The sequence below is a fragment of the Capricornis sumatraensis genome, chromosome X, assembly GCF_032405125.1.
Source record: "Capricornis sumatraensis isolate serow.1 chromosome X, serow.2, whole genome shotgun sequence".
In the NCBI taxonomy this organism is placed as follows: domain Eukaryota; kingdom Metazoa; phylum Chordata; class Mammalia; order Artiodactyla; family Bovidae; genus Capricornis; species Capricornis sumatraensis.
In genome coordinates, this window is record NC_091092.1 from 74165200 (window position 1) to 74178728 (window position 13529).

General features: G+C 38.3%; 1 pseudogene; it reads right to left on the minus strand.

Annotated features, from left to right (window-relative positions):
- Positions 1–3614: 3614 nt before the first annotated feature.
- The window catches only part of LOC138071762 (protein FAM204A-like), a 51307-nt pseudogene continuing 41392 nt past the window's right edge, over positions 3615–13529 (minus strand).

The window sequence follows — 13529 nt, forward strand, 5'->3', positions numbered from 1 at the left end:
TGATTGGAGAAGATAGGTGAAAGAAACTAAGTCTGGACTGGGGCAACCACGAGGACAGAAATGATAGCAATCTGCATGTATTTGGACTGTATAAACACAACTAAATGGAATGGACAGCAGTGGGGGGGTAAGAGGATCATGAGAAAGAAGGTACTGATTCTCAGAGGTGAAAGGGCCAAAAAGGGATTTCAGGACACTAAAGACCATCTCTACCTGCATTCCAAATGTGTTTGGGCTGATTCGGGTGCCAAAAACAACTCTTGTTTTGTCAATGGAGAAGGTAAATCCCAGGTCATGATCATATATCTATCAGCCCCTACCACCCAAACTTTCTTTACCCAGAGTTATAGTTATAGAATATAGTCTAGAATATAGTCTAGAATATAGCAAACTCTCAGGGCAATATAGTTATCTAGGGAAAGAGAAGTCCCTTCCAGGTAAGGTGAGCAGAGAAGGCTTCGCAAAAGTTGATGTCTTGACTTCATTTTTGAACAGATTTTTACTAAAGGTCAAAAAGTACAGAAGATTGTGCCAGGAAATGTTGAGAATACAGAGGAAATGCTGAACATTGTCCCTGTTTTCCAATAGCATATGAAATCCTTTAGGAAGACATGTCAACAGAGCCATTCAATGTTAGTTGCATCACTGTTTATCACTGATAAAGGCAGTCATTACATGCAAAGAAGTCCTATGATGCCTGGAAAGTGTGACAGTTGAATTCAGAGAGGGCACTGAGACCTAATGTCAAGTGAGCCTTCTTGGAGGAACAAGGCCTTGAATGATAGGTGAGATTTAATGAGGTTGAAAGAAAAAAAGAAAGGTTAGTCCAGAGGAGCAAAACAACTGAGACATAGTTTGGGTGTAAAACAAGATCTCATTAAGGAATGAGGGTGGGAGTACCTTTCCGATGACCCTCAAATCATTCTCCAGAGGTGACCATAGAATAGGTTACTTACCATTTCTTCTTAATTAATTTATTTTTTATTTGAAGGATAATTGCTTCATAGAATTTTGTTGTTTTCTGTCAAACCTCAACATGAATCAGCCATAGGTGTACATAAGGTCTGCCTACACATAAGGTCAGCTTTCAAACACTCCTTACTAAGTTGGATAAAGCCTTCCTTAATTTGTCCTGTATTTCTTTAGACTTCCTTTCCACAATGGCCCAACTAGCTGCCTCCTCAAGATAGGTGGATTATGTTCTATCATCCATTGTCTGGGGTTACTAAATGAATACATATCTATCTAGCTGTGTTATGTCAGGACACCTAGAAAAGCCTGAGTGATTCAGTTTCAATACACATGATGTGGAGATGCATTCCGGCCTTCTGCATGGGGAATGGTAACAGACCTAAACCCCCAAAAGAGTTGTGACTGAATCTGAGAGCCAGTTTAAGGCTTCCCATAGAAAGGGGGGAGAAAACCCCATGCCCCTTCTAAATCTGTCTACTATTTGTAGCCACCAGATTACAGGAACTGCTTTTGACTGTTTTCACTATCAGCACAATGAAAGGATGTTAAACTACTTAGAGGAAGGTGGCGTTTTGCTTTGACTCCTGAAATGTCTTACTCTCAATGGAAAATCCTTCAATTATGCATTGAGTATAGTCAACACTATAGGACAAAAGTTACTATAATAGAAAACGGGAACAAATCAATGGTCCCTCCTACCACAGTCTGCAACGTCTCTCTATAATGATCTGCTTGACTCCCTGCCCAGGTATTCCTCTGTGCCACATAACTACAGGCACTTTACTCATTCATTCATTCATTTAATTTTCCATTCAACAATTTTTACCAAGCATGAGCTATGTACTAGGCACTGGGGTAACAGGTACTGGGGGTCTAATCAAATGAAAAAAAAAAATCCTAGTCCTTGTTCCCCTGAAGCTTACAGTCTGTTGGAGGAGACAGAGATTTAAAAACTTATACAAATAAACATATACTTATAATGTGTGATCAGTGCTGTAAGGAAACGACCAAAGTATGGTTGATTCTCATTATTCCCAGTAGCTATACTCTATAAAGTTGCTGCTAACACGAAATTAGTGAATCCTGAATCACTGCTCCCAGCGAAATGCAGACTTAAGTTCTGTGATCAGTTGATCGTATATAGCTTTGTTTTATGTGTGCCTCTGTTTAAAGATAATTTATTTAATATAAATTGTTGGCTCATTAATATTGAACTCATGACCAGCATCATTGTAACTCAAGCCTGAATAAAGCTTATCAAACACACATAATTTTTCTGTAAGATATCACAGTCTTGTGCTTAGGAACACTAGATAGAGCTTCAGCACTATGCATGAAGGCCATTTTAAATAGCAAAATCATCAGAAAAAAAAAAAAGGACGTAAGGGGGAGAAAATATGGCAGTAAATATTAGGTTGGCTGAAAAATTCATTTGGGTCTTTGCATAAGATGATTGCAAAATGGACTCTTGTTTACATTATGAGAGCTGAAACAAGAAGACAGAGTATTGTCCTGTTCAACCTCAACTGGGAACACATACCTTGGACAACTCAAACTTTTCACTGCTCTGTGCCTGTTCATGAATGATTTTCAAAGTACCATGAATATTTAAAAAATTTTAAATTCCATGCATCTCACCCACCTATGGCTGATTCAGGTTGAGGTTTGACAGGAAAGAGCAAAATTCTGTAAAGCAATTATCCTTCAATAAAAAATTTTAGATTCAATTTACTTATATGTAAAAAAAATTCACCCATTTCTCCTACCCTCACCACACCTCTTGCAATCACCATCTGTTTTCTGTATCTATGAGATTTTTTTACGATTCCACATGTTAAAGAGATCATATGTTATGTGTCTTCCCTTGTTTGACTTATCTCAGTTAGCATAATGCTCTCAAGGTCCATCCATATTGTAGAAAATGGCGAGATTTCATTCTTTTTTATGGCTGAATAATATTCTGTTCTATATATAGACACACACTTTCTTTATCCATTCATCCATTGATAGACACTTAGGTTGTTTTCATATCTTGGCTATTGTAAATACTGCTGCTATGAACATGGGGGTGCAAATATCTTTTATTATTATTTTTAAAAAATCAATTGCTTTTATTATGTGACTGTGAAATATCAACTCTACTGCCTCAAATAAAGAACCAATAATTACTTTTATAACACTAAAATCATTTGTAAACACAATATCTGTCTTGCACTTATGACTAATCCATTATAAACAAATGCCAATCTTAAAAACACAACTCCTGAATAAGTGCAGTTACACGGAGTGCAGATAAGAAAGTAAGGAGCTCATTGGCTATGCTACATCAAACGGATGAAAAGTAAAATTGATTTTATATTGGAGGTCTATAAATAAATTAAAAAATCCTTTTTTTCCCCTGAATGTATGCATGCTTAGATTACTTGTACAAATAACTGAATATTCCATTTCATTCACTACAATGGGATGAACTCTAGAAAAAGAATGAAAAATGATTTGATAATCAGCTCCCAAATTTTATGCTTTTTTTTTCCTGTTTCCATCAATTTCCTGACATAGTTGGCATAAGCAGGAAAATCTCAGTAAATCGAGCAATTGAAGACTCAAGTAAAGCTTCAAAGTTCTTGCAGAACTCTGGCAAGTCACGTATATTCTATATTGCTTTTGGTTTCCCACCTCTTCTTTGCTTCAAATCTCCAGGCAAGTTCCTTTTTTCATGAAAGCTGTGAATTTTCAGCATCCTTCTTGGCTTTTACAAAGTTGTGGCAGGCAATTGCTTTGGCAATTTTTACACCAAGCTCTAGAGTAGCTAGCTGATTGTTGAGTTTCTTGGCCTTCTCAATGTTCCACGCTTCCACAGCCTGGTCTATGCTCTTTTCAAGGCCCAAATTTTCTTTTTATTCTTTGCTTCAGATTGTTTTTATTTATTTATTTTTAATATAAATTTATTTATTTTAATTGGAGGTTAATTACTTTACAATATTGTATTGGTTTTGCCATATATCAACATGAATCTGCCACAGGTATACACGTGTTCCCCATCCTGAATCCCCCAACCTCTTCCCTCCCTGTACCATCCCTCTGGGTCGTCTCAGTGCACCAGCCCCAAGCATCCAGTATCATGCATCGAACTTGGACTGGCAACTCATTTCATATATGATGTTATACATGTTTCAATGCCATTCTCCGAAATCATCCCACCCTCGCCCTCTCCCACAGAGTCCAAAAGACTGTTCTATACATCTGAGTTTTTTTGCTGTCTCGCATACAGGGTTATCGTTACCATCTTTCTAAATTCCATATATATGCATTAGTATACTGTATTGGTGTTTTTCTTTCTGGCTTACTTCACTCTGTATAATAGGCTCCAGTTTAATCCACCTCATTAGAACTGATTCAGATGTATTCTTTTTAATGGCTGACCTGCCTCTTGAGAAATCTGTATGCAGGTCAGGAAGCAACAGTTAGAACTGGACATGGAACAACAGACTGGTCTCAAATAGGAAAAGGAGTACATCAAGGCTGTATATTGTCACCCTGCTTATTTAACTTATATGCAGAGTACATCATGAGAAACGCTGGACTGGAAGAAACACAAGCTGGAATCAAGATGGCTGGGAGAAATATCAATAATCTCAGATATGCAGATGACACCACCCTTATGGGAGAAAGTGAAAAGGAACTAAAATGCCTCTTGATGAAAGTGAAAGAGGAGAGTGAAAAAGTTGGCTTAAAGCTCAACATTCAGAAAACGAAGATCATGGCATCTGGTCCCATCACTTCATGGGAAATAGATGGGGAAACAGTAGAAACAGTGTCAGACTTTATTTTTGGGGGGCTCCAAAATCACTGCAGATGGTGACTGCAGCCATGAAATTAAAAGACACTTTGAATCAGTTCTAATGAGGTGGATGAAACTGGAACCTATTATTCAGAATGAAGTAAGCCGAAAGAAAAACACCAGTACAGTATACTAACACATATATATGAAATTTAGAAAGATGGTAATGATAACCCTGTATGTGAGACAGCAGAAGAGACACAGATGTATAGAACGGACTTTTGGACTCTGTGGGAGAGGGCGAGGGTGGGATGATTTGGGAGAATGGCATTGAAACATGTATACTATCATGCAAGAAATGAATCGCCAGTCTATGTTCGATACAGGATACAGGATGCTTGGGGCTGGTGCACGGGGATGATCCAGAGAGATGATATGGGTGGGAGGTGGGAGGGGGGTTCAGAATTGGGAACTTATGTACACCCGTGGCTGATTCATGTCAATGTATGACAAAACCAATACAGTATTGTAAGGCAAAATAAAGTAAAAATAAAAAATAAAAAAATAAAAGATGCTTACTCCTTGGAAGAAAAGTTATGACCAACCTAGATAGCATATTCAAAAGCAGAGACATTACTTTGCCGACTGAGGTCCATCTAGTCAAGGCTATGGTTTTTCCAGTAGTCATGTATGGATGTGAGAGTTGGACTGTGAAGAAGGCTGAGTGCCGAAGAATTGATGCTTTTGAACTGTGGTGTTGGAGAAGACTCTTGAGGATCCCTTGGACTGCAAGGAGATCCAACCAGTCCATTCTGAAGGAGATAGCCCTGGGTGTTCTTTGGAAAGAATGATGCTAAAGGTGAAACTCCAGTACTTTGGCCACCTCATGCGGAGAGTTGATTCATTGGAAAAGACTTTGATGCTGGGAAGGATTGGGGGCAGGAGGAGAAGGGGACGACAGAGGATGAGATGGCTGGATGGCATCACTGACTCAGTGGACGTGAATCTGAGTGAACTCCACGAGTTGGTGATGGACAGGGAGGCCTGGCGTGCTGTGACTCATGGGGTCACAAAGAGTCGGACACAGCTGAGAGACTAAACTGAACTGAACTGAACTGAATGCTCCATTGTGTATATGTACCACAGCTTTCTTATCCATTCATCTGCTGATGGACATCTAGGTTGCTTCCATGTCCTGGCTATTAAAAACAGTGCTGCGATGAACATTGGGGTACACGTGTCTCTTTCAGTTCTGGTTTCCTCAGTGTGTATGACCAGCAGTGGGATTGCTGGGTCATAAGGCAGTTCTATTTCCAGTTTTTTAAGGAATCTCCACACTATTCTCCATAGTGGCTGTACTAGTTTGCATTCCCACCAACAGTGTAAGAGGGTTCCATTTTCTCCACACCCTCTCCAACATTTATTGCTTGTAGACTTTTGGATAGCAGCCATTCTGACTGGCGTGAAATGGTACCTCATTGTGGTTTTGATTTGCATTTCTCTGATAATGAGTGATGTTGAGCATTTTTCATGTGTTTGTTAGTCATCTGTATGTCTTCTTTGCAGAAATGTCTGCTTAGTTCTTTGGCCCATTTTTTGATTGGGTCATTTATTTTTCTGGAATTGAGCTGCAGGAGTTGCTTGTGTATTTTTGAGATTAGTTGTTTGTCAGTTGCTTCCGTTGCTATTATTTTCTCCCATTCTGAAGGCTGTCTTTTCACCTTGCTTAGAGTTCACTTTGTTGTGCAGAAGCTTTTAAGTTTAATTAGGTCTAATTTGTTTATTTTTGCTTTTATTTCCAATATTCTGGGAGGTGGGTCATAGAGGATCCTGCTGTGAAGTATGTCAGAGAGTGTATTGACTATGTTCTCCTCTAGGACTTTTATAGTTTCTGGTCTTACATTGAGATCTTTAATCCATTTTAAGTTTATTATCATGTATGGTGTTAGAAGGTGTTCTAGCTTCATTCTTTTACAAGTGATTGACCAGTTTTCCCAGCACCACTTGTTAAAGAGATTGTCTTTAATCCATTGTATATTCTTGCCTCCTTTGTCAAAGATAAGGTGTCCATAGGTGCATGGGTTTATCTCTAGGCTTTCTATTTTGTTCCATTGATCTATATTTCTGTCTTTGTGCCAGTACCATACTGTCTTGATGACTATGGCTTTGTAGTAGAGCCTGAAGTCAGGCAGGTTGATCCCTCCAGTTCCATTCTTCTCTCTCAAGATTGCTTTGGCTATTCGAGGTTTTTTGTATTTCCATACAAATTGTGAAATTATTTCTTCTAGCTCTGTGAAAAATACCGTTGGTAGCTTGATAGGGATTGCATTGACTCTATAAACTGCTTTGGGTAGTATACTCATGTTCACTATATTGATTCTTCTGATCCATGAAGATGGTATATTTCTCCATCTATTAGTGTCCTCTTTGATTTCTTTCACCAGTGTTTTATAGTTTTCTATATATAGGTCTTTTGTTTCTTTAGGTAGATATATTCCTAAGTATTTTATTCTTTTCATTGCAATGGTGATTGGAATTGTTTCCTTAATTTCTCTTTATATTTTCTCATTATTAGTGTATAGGAATGCAAGGGATTTCTGTGTGTTGATTTTATATCCTGTAACTTTACTATATTCATTGATTAGCTCTGGTAATTTTCTGGTGGAGTCTTTAGGGTTTTCTATGTAGAGGATCATGTCATCTGCAAACAGTGAGAGTTTTACTTCTTCTTTTCCAATTTGGATTCCTTTTATTTCTTTTTCTGCTCTGATTGCTGTGCAATGCCCAAATTTTCAACTTTATTTCCTCTTAACAGTGGAAGTCAAACCTCTCATTGACTCCAAAATAGTAAGTTCCTTCCACTGGATTTCACTTGAAGACTGTTCATTATGAGATTCTTCTTCATTCTTTAATTTGCTTTTTCTGGAGTGTTTTCTTTTTTTCTTTCCTGTTCTTGAAGTTGAGATTTTTCTGTTCAGAATGCATTTTATGCAATTCTTGAAATTTATTCCACTGTTTAAGGGAATTCCAGAGGGATACTCTTCATGTGTATTTACATTTGCCTCTGCTTCAGTGTTTGGTACATCTGTAGGAATCTCTGAGATCTCTGTCTTTGTAAAGATCTCATCCTCTTTACTCTCTTATAAGTTAATTTCAGAGTTGTCTTATATGATCTCATCAGAATTCAACTCAACATCAATTTTACTTAGGTCAGGAGGTAGCATCCCACTCTATATCTTAAGACCTTGCAGATATCTTTTAAATTAGTGTTTTCAAATAACTATTTAAACTGAAATTGCTGGATCATATGGTAGCTCTCTTTTTAATTTTTTGAGGAAACTCCTTACTGTTTTTTTTGTAGTGGTTGCACCAATTTACACTCCCACCAGCAAGTACACAAGGGTTTCCTTTTATATAGATCCTTGCTAACATTGCCATTTCTTCTTTTTGATAATAGTTGTTCCAAAAGGTGTGAGGTGATATCTCATTGTGACTTTGATTCACATTTCCTTGATCATTAATGATGTAGAACATTTTTCATGAAATTTTTGACCATCTGTTTGCTTTTTTTGGAAAAATGCCTCCTTAGAACTTCTATTTCTTAGTCAGTTTTTTAAAAATATTGAGTTGTATGAGCTTTGAAGTGTGTTTTGGATATTAGCCCCTTATCAGATATATGATTACAATTATTTTCTACCATTCAGTAGGTTGCCTTTTCATTTTGTTGATGGTCTCCCTTGCTATTCAGAAGCCTTTTAGTCTGTAAGCCACGTGGTACAGCCAAAAAAAAGTCACTCAGAATGCTAACTATCATCTTGCTGAAGTGTGTTGTAATCTTTTCACTGGTGGAGGAGCTTGCCTCCATGTTGATGGTTAATGATTGATCAGGGTGGTGGTTGGGGCTGATGGCTGATGGCTGATGACTGGGGTGCCTGTGGCAATTTCTTAAAATAAGACAACAATAAACTTCACTGCATCAACTGAATCTTCCTCTCAGGAAAGATTTCTCTGTGTCATGTAATGCTGTTTGATAGCATTTTACCCACGGTAGAATTTCTTTTAAAATTAGAGTCAATTCTCTCAAACCTTGCCTTGGATTTGTCAACTAAGTTTATGTAATTTTCTAAATCATCTGTTATCATTTCCACAATCTTCACCAGGAACAGATTTCATCTCAACAAATCACTTTCTGGTCATCCATGAGAAGCAATTCCTCATCTATTAAAATTTAATCATGAGATTGCAGCAATTTAGTCACATCCTCAGGCTCCACTTCTTTTTAATTTTTTTTTTTTAACTGAGGGAAAATTGCTTTACAGTATTGTACTTGTTTCTGCCATACAACAATGCAAATCAGCAAGAAACATACTTACATCACCTCCGTCTTGCAAGCTCCATTTCTAATTCTAGTTCTTTTGCTATTTCTACTGCAGTTGATGTGACTTCCTCCACTGAAGACTTGAACCCTCAAGGTTATCCATGAAGGTTGGAATCAACTTCTTCCCAACTCCTGTTAATGTTGATATTTTTATGCCTTCCCATGACTCATGAATGTTCTTAATGGTACCTAGAATAGTAAATCCTTTCCAGGAAGTTTTCAATTGACTGCCTAGATCCATCAGAAGAATCACTATCTATGGCATCTATAGCCTTACAAAATGTACTTCTCAAATAATAAGACTGGAAAGTTGAAATGACTCCTTGATCCATGGGTTGCAGAATGGATGTTGTGTTAGCAATTTAAAAACAACACTTATTGTTTGTAGACTTTTTGATGATGAACATTCTGACTGGTATGAGGTGATATCTCATTGTAGTTTTGATTCGCATTTCTCTAATGAGTAACATTGAGCATCTTTTTTATGTGTTTGTTAGCCATCTGTATGTCCTTTTTGGAGAAATGTCTGTTTAGGTCTTTTCCCCACTTTTTGATTGGGTTGTTTGTTTTTCTGATATTGGCTTGTATGAGCTGCTTGTATATTTTGGAAATTAATCCTTTGTCAGTTGTTATTTCATTTGCTATTACCTTTTCCCATTCTGAGAACTGCCTTTTCACCTTGTTTATAGTTTCCTTTGCTGTGCAAAAGATTTTAAGTTTAATTAGATCCCACTTGTTTATTTTTGTTTTTATTTACATTACTCTAAGAAAGAGATGGGTCATAGAGGATCTTGTTGTGGTCTATGTTATAGAGCATTCTGCCTGTGTTCTCCTCTAAGAGTTTTATAGATTCTGGTCTTACATTTAGGTCTTTAATCCATTTTGAGTTTATCTTTGTGTATGGTGATAGGAAGTGTTCTAATTTCATTCTTTTACATGTAGCTTCCCAGTTTTCCCAGCACCACTTATTGAAGAGGCTGTCTTTGCCCCATTGTATATTTTTGGCTGCTTTGTCAAAAATAAGGTAGCAATAGGTGTGTGGGTTTATCTCTGAGCTTTCTATCTTGTTCCACTGGTCTATATTTCTGTTTTTAAAACAGACATTTCTCCAAAGAAGACATACAGATGCCTAAAAATACATGAAAAGATGTTCAACATCACTCATTGTTAGAGAAATGCAAATCAAAACTACAATGAGATACCACCTCACACTGGTCAGAATGGCCATCATCAAAAAGTCTACAAACAATAAATGCTGGAGAGGATGTGGAGAAAAGGGAACCCTCTTGCATTGTTGGTAGGAATGTGAATTGATACAGCCAGCATGGAAGACAGTATGGAGATTCCTCTAAAAAACAAGGAGTAAAGCCACCATCAGTTCAGTCAGTTCAGTCGCTCAGTTGTGTCCATCTCTTTGCAACCCCATGAATTGCAGCACGCCAGGCCTTCCTGTCCATCAACAACTCCCGGAGTTTACCCAAACTCATGTGCATTGAGTCGGTGATGCCATCCAGCCATCTCATCCTCTGTCATCCCCTTCTCCTCCTGCCCCCAATCCCTCCCAGCATCAGAGTCTTTTCCAGTGAGTCAACTTTTCACATGAGGTGGCCAAGGTTTCGGAGTTTCAGCTTTAGCATCAGTCCTTCCAGTGAAAACCCAGGACTGATCTCCTTCAGAATGGACTGGTTGGATCTCCTTGCAGTCCAAGGGACTCTCAAGAGTCTTCTCCAACACCACAGTTCAAAAGCATAAATTCTTCAGCGCTCAGCTTTCTTCACAGTCCAACTCTCACATCCATACATGACCACTTGAAAAACCATAGCCTTGCCTAGACGGATCTTTGTTGGCAAAGTAATGTCTCTTCTTTTGAATATGCTATCTAGGTTGGTCATAACTTTCCTTCCAAGGAGTAAGCATCTTTTAATTTCATGGCTGCAATCACCATCTGCAGTGATTTTGAAGACCCTCCAAATAAAATCTGACACTGTTTCTATTGTTTCCTCATCTATTTCCCATGAAGTGATGGGACCAAATGCCATGATCTTCGTTTTCTGAATGTTGAGCTTTAAGCCAACTTTTTAACTCTCCACTTTCACTTTCATCAAGAGGCTTTTTAGTTCCTCTTCACTTTCTGCCATAAGGGTGGTGTCATCTGCATATCTGAGGTGATTGATATTCTCTGGCAGTCTTGATTCCAGCTTGTGCTTCTTCCAGCCCAGTGTTTCTCATGATGTACTCTGCATATAAGATAAATAAGCAAGGTGACAGTATATAACCTTGACATACTCCATTTCCTATTTGAACCAGTCTGTTGTTCCATGTCCAGTTCTGTTGCTTCCTGACCTACATATAGGTTTCTCAAGAGGCAGGTCAGGTGGTCTGGTATTCCCATCTCTTTCAGAATTTTCCACAATTTATTGTGATCCATACAGTCAAAGGCCTTGGCATATTCAATAAAGCAGAAATAGATATTTTTCTGGAACTCTCTTGCTTTTTCCATGATCCAGCAGATGTTGGCAATTTGATCTCTGGTTCCTCTGCCTTTTCTAAAACCAGCTTGAACATCAGGAAGTTCACGGTTCACGTATTGCTGAAGCCTGGCTTGGAGAATTTTGAGCATTACTTTACTAGCGTGTGAGATGAGTGCAATTGTGTGGTAGTTTGAGCATTCTTTGGCATTGCCTTTCTTTGGGATTGGAATGAAAACTGACCTTTTCCAGTCCTGTGGCCACTGCTGAGTTTTCCAAATTTGCTGGCATATTGAGTATAGCACTTTCAGAGCATCATCTTTCAGGATTTGAAACAGCTCCACTGGAATTCCATCACCTCCACTAGATTTGTTTTTAGTGATGCTTTCTAAGGCTCACTTGACTTCCCATTCCAGGTTGTCTGGCTCTAGGTGAGTGACCACACCGTCATGATTATCTGAGTCATGAAGATCTTTTTTGTACAGTTCTTCTGTGTGTTCTTGCCACCTCTTCTTGATATCTTCTGCTTCTGTTAGGTCCCTACCATTTCTGTCCTTTATCGAGCCCATCTTTGCATGAAATGTTCCCTTGGTATCTCTAATTTTCTTGAAGACATCTCTAGTTGGGAATTCGTGAATTCCCATTCTGTTATTTTCCTCTATTTCTTTGCATTGATTGCTGAGGGAAGCTTTCTTATCTCTCCTTGCTATTCTTTGGAACTCTGCATTCAGATGCTTATATCTTTCCTTTTCTCCTTTGCTTTTCACTTCTCTTCTTTTCACAGCTATTTGTAAGGCCTCCTCAGACAGCTATTTTGCTTTTTTGCATTTCTTTTCCATGGGGTGGTCTTGATCCCTGTCTCCCGTACAATGTCATGAACCTCTGTCCATAGTTCATCAAGCACTCTGTCTATCAGATCTAGTCCCTTAAATCTATTTCTGACTTCCACTGTATAATCATAAGGGATTTGATTTAGGTCATACCTGAATGGTCTAGTGGTTTTACCTACTTTCTTTAATTTAAGTCTGAATTTGGCAATAAGGAGTTCATGATCTGAGCCACAGTCCAAACCACCATAAGTAAGTAAGTAAGTAAGTAAGTAAGTGAAGTCATGTCCAACTCTTTTGGACCCCATGGGCAATAGTGTACCAGGCTCCTCTGTCCATGGGATTTTCCAGGCAATAGTACTGGAGTGGATTGCCATTTCCTTCTCCAGAGGATCTTCCCGATCCAGGATTGAACCCAGGTCTCCCGCATTGTAGACAGATGGTGTACTGTCTGAGCCACCTGGGAAGTCCGACCATAAGACCCAGCAATTCCACTACTAGGCATATACCCTGAGGAAACCAAAATTGAAAAAGACATATGTACCCCCATGTTCATTGCAGCACTATTTACAATAGCTAGAACATGGAAGCAACTTAGATGTCCATCAACAGTTGAATGGATAAAGAGTTCTAATGAGGTTCTAATAAGGTGGATGAATCTAGAGCCTATTATACAGAGTGAAGTAAGTCAGAAAGAGAAAAACAAATACTGTTTAATAGCACATATTTATGGAACCTTGAAAGGTGATACTGATAAAATTATTTGCAGGGCAGCAATGAAGACACAAAGATAAAGAACAGACTTATGGACAATGGAGAGTGGAGAAGAAGGAGAAGGTAGGATGTATATAGAGAGTAACATGGAAAATTACATTACCATATTTTAAATAGCAGATGGGAATTTTCCATATGACTCAGGGAACTCAAACCTGGGCTCTGTAACAACCTAGAAGGGTGGGATGGTGAGGGAGGTTTAAGAGGGAAGGGACATGTGTATACCTATGGTCGATTCTTGTTGATGTTTTGAGAAACCAACACAATTCTGTAAAGCAATTGAAAATGCAAAAAAAATTAAACTAAGAACAACATTAATCTCATTGTAC